The sequence below is a fragment of the Ursus maritimus genome, unplaced genomic scaffold, assembly GCF_017311325.1.
Source record: "Ursus maritimus isolate PB19 unplaced genomic scaffold, ASM1731132v1 scaffold_11, whole genome shotgun sequence".
Lineage (NCBI taxonomy): Eukaryota > Metazoa > Chordata > Mammalia > Carnivora > Ursidae > Ursus > Ursus maritimus.
This window is the reverse complement of record NW_024423453.1, coordinates 18,629,611-18,633,527: the sequence shown is the minus strand read 5'-3', so window position 1 is coordinate 18,633,527 and position 3,917 is coordinate 18,629,611.

Genomic DNA, 3,917 nt, shown 5'->3' with positions numbered 1-3,917 from the left:
GAGCCCTGGAAGCAAGAGGGGCTCCACCAGCAGCTGATCAATGAGCCTGAGGCGAGATTTTACATGAGCTCTTTCATGGAAAACAGAGTCGTAAGAAATCATGTCATGTAGATGTTCTTTGGGCAGATAGACAATTGTAACATTGTTTTTATTCTTTTTTTAGAGTACTGACCAATGTCAAACATTTAAAGAAATTAGTGATGAGGAAATTAAAGGAAGGAAATGGAATGTTCCGCAAGGGTTATGTATCATTTATCTAGCCTTCGCAAATTCAGAGATAACAGATGAAAGACTTGTTCCAGAAGCAAAGGGTGGGAGTTTCTTTTATCAAGTGAAATGAGTATAAGTGAATTAAAAGATCACTCAGAACTGACTTTGTTTATTACCCAGATCTCCTGTGTTTTATCTTTTACAGAAAATAACAGTTTGCGAATGCTCTGCCTAATGCCCTGTGTGACAAGGGGCAAGGCAGTGGCCCGGAGTGAGGCTACACACAGGAAAACAAAGTTAAGAAAAAAAAATAGCCTGAGGGTTGCCTGGAGGGAAGAAAATGGGAGGAGGGGTAAGGTTTACAGAAAAGTGGGCAATTTCCAGACCCCACACAGACTTCCTTCAGCAATAGGGAAAAAGCCTCAGGATATCACAGTCCTAAAGATTTAGACATGATAGAGAGTAATGACTGCTGGCTCAGACACCGAGCCAGTTGTCTCCACTCCTCTAGTTTCTAGCAGTTATTACCTTAGCCACTGATGCCAAAAAATTATAAAAACTGGATATTTCTCTAAGTCACAATCTATTTTCCTTCGCAAAGGGTCTATCTTATAATATGTTCCATTCAGACTGATACTTTCATTCAGTGCTTAAAGCTATTTTATCCTCCAACATTTTTCATCAATCCAATCATACAAAAACCATACCAAAATAGATGAGAATATTCAAAATAAAGCTTTATCACTTTCATGTATTTTATAACCTATTAACTGAGTAATCTACATGATTTGAGAAACTGCCTTTGCTAGACTGAAATAAATATATACTAATGGAAATATTTTAGTGGAAATACATTAATTTTTTTTTTTTTAGAAAAATACAGAATGCAATATCGTAGAAGCATGCACTTGAGCAAATTGTAGTACAATAGTAAATCATAGTGCATGGAAAGTTGAGAATTGAGCCACTTTCCTTTAAGAACATATCAAATAATTCAAATGGAACTATATTAAGTAAGGATTCCTATTACTAGTGATTCAAATTAAGAACAAATGCTATTGAGCAGAGGATGAGGGATTCTAAGGCAACAAGAGAATGAGAAAATAAAGTCTCAGGTGGTCAAGTCTCTGCCTTGCACTCAATTAAATGCAATGATTATTTCAATTTAAGGATTTTATTCACTTATTCAGCAATTATTCATAGGAGCCTAATATGTGTCAGTTACTCTTTTAGGTACTGCCAATACAAGAGGGACAAATAGACCAAAAAAATAATAATAAAATTTTAGAAAAAGATAATATTGGATCATTTTCCTTAGTGTCTGACTAAGTAGGGAGACACTAAGGCCTAAAAGAAAGTAGTGATCCCTGATCGCACTAGGCACAGTGGTATTTTAACAGGCGGGGAATGCGAGAAAACTGGTTCGACCCTCCTCTCTGTCCTTGCTGATTTTCTGGTGGGGGATGTGGCTACCACCAGCTAAGAAAGGTCTGTTTCCATTTCTTTTTCGATGTACAGAGCAAAACCTTTTTTTAAAAAGCCCTAAGTGTGAAAGTATGTCTTTCCTCTCCCCCCAAACCTATGATACCAGCTAATGGTTTGATACTGGCCTAAAAAGAAGTTTTACCAAAACTCTACTATGAAAAGGTTGAGAAGTTTTTTCCACTCTCTTTAATAAAGTTCCATTTGAGAATTCTACCTCTGCCATCACCTTGAAAATTAGTTTCAACTTTGCCCATAGATGAAGAACAAGGCATTAATCCTTGAAAGCGTCACCCATTTGTATTTTAGACCTGGAATATTGTCAGCTCTTGAATTATCCTTATAGCCTCAAAATTTATCTAAAATTTTAAAGTTTAATTTTTAAAAACAAATTATCCAATTTTAACAAGATAAGACTGATGTCCTGACTCAATTTTATGCCTTGACTATTTCAATGATCAAATTTGTTGCATTTGGAACATTATAACAAAATCTACTTTCAGAGCTTTAGCCGTCCTGGTCTCCTTTTTGTCCCTCAATTAGGCTGTTCTCGATCCTGGTACAAAGCTGTTCCTTGTGCGGAGAGAATTTCTCCTCCTAAAACCCAGCACGCGTTCTCACCTAGTTAACTCCAATTCATCCGTCGCACCAGTTTTCCCTAAGCATCACCGTCCCCTTCAGTTTAGATTTGATTCATTTTGTCATATATTCAGAGACAACTTGTATCTTTCCTACAGAGCACTTACTAACATATAATTTTTAACTTTTTAATATAGGAACTTATAGAGAGAATAGTCGATGAATTCCCATGGACCCATCACCTTCAGCTTTAACCAGAATAATCCATAGATTTTTTTTTAACCATGTAAATCACTTTTAATATATGTATAGTAATATTTAGCAATTTTAAGTTTAAAATCTGATTAATTTTGTCTAATACGTTCAGTTCTGTTGCCATCACCACAATGTGATAGGGAACACTCCCATCACCCTAAAATGTTCTTCTATCCCCTTTGATGTCAGTCTTCTACCACTGGTGTACTATGGAAGTGATGTTATGTGACTTTTTTCTCCTTTCTTTTAAAAATTTGATTTTATTGTGGTTAGAACACTTAACGTGAGGTCTGTTTTCTTGAATTTTTAAGTGTACAATACAGTATTGTTAACTCCAGCTACATTGTTGTATAGCAGATCTCTAGAACGTATTCCTCCTGCTTAATTGAATCTTTATGCGTATTAATTAGCAACAACACATTTCCCTTTTCCCCTAACCCCTGGCGACCACCATTCCATTCTTTGAGTCTATGAATTTGACTATTTTAGATACTTGGCATAAGTAGAATTTGCCTTTCTATGTCTGGCTTCTTTCTTTCTTTTTTTTTTTTTTTTTTTTAAGGTTTTATTTATTTGAGAGAGAAAGAGAGAGAAAGGGCACAAGTGGGGGGAGGGGCAGAGGGAGAGGGAAAAGCAGACTCCCCACTGAGCAGGGAGTCCAATGAGGGTCTTGATCTCAGTAAGGATCCTCATGACCTGGGCCAAAGGCTGACACTTAAACGGCTGAGCCACCCAGGTGCCCTATATCTGGTTTATTTCATTTGGCATAATGTCCTTAAGGTTCATCCATATTGTTATAAATTGCACAATTTCCTTACTTTTTAAGGCTAGATAATATTCCATTCTATGTATATACCACATTTTTTTTTTTTTTTTATCCATTCATCTGTCAATGGACATTTAGTTTGTATCTACATATTGGCTATTGTGAATAGTGCTACAATGAGTACAGGAGCACTGATATTTCTTCAAGATCCTTATTTCAGTTATTTTGGATAAATAAAGAAGCTTCTGCCTGGCACTCTTTCTCTCTCAGGGTGCTCATCTGTGGAACCCAGCTACCTTGTTATAAGAAATACCAGGTGACATGGAGAGACAATGTGCATATTTTACTGCTAGCAGCCCCAAATATGGTCTCAGCTGATAGCCAGCATCGACCACAAGATATGTGAGTAAAAAGTCCTCAGAAGAATCATAGCCCCCCTGCCTTCAAGTCTTATAATTGAAATTCTATTTGTCGTGAGACAGAAATGCCCTCTCCAAATTGATGACTCACAAAAACAGTGAGAGATAACAAATCATTTTCTTATTTTAATCCATTAAATTGTGAGATGATTGGTTACAAAACAATGGATACCTAAAATACTTTCCATGACATTTTCTGGCCATGA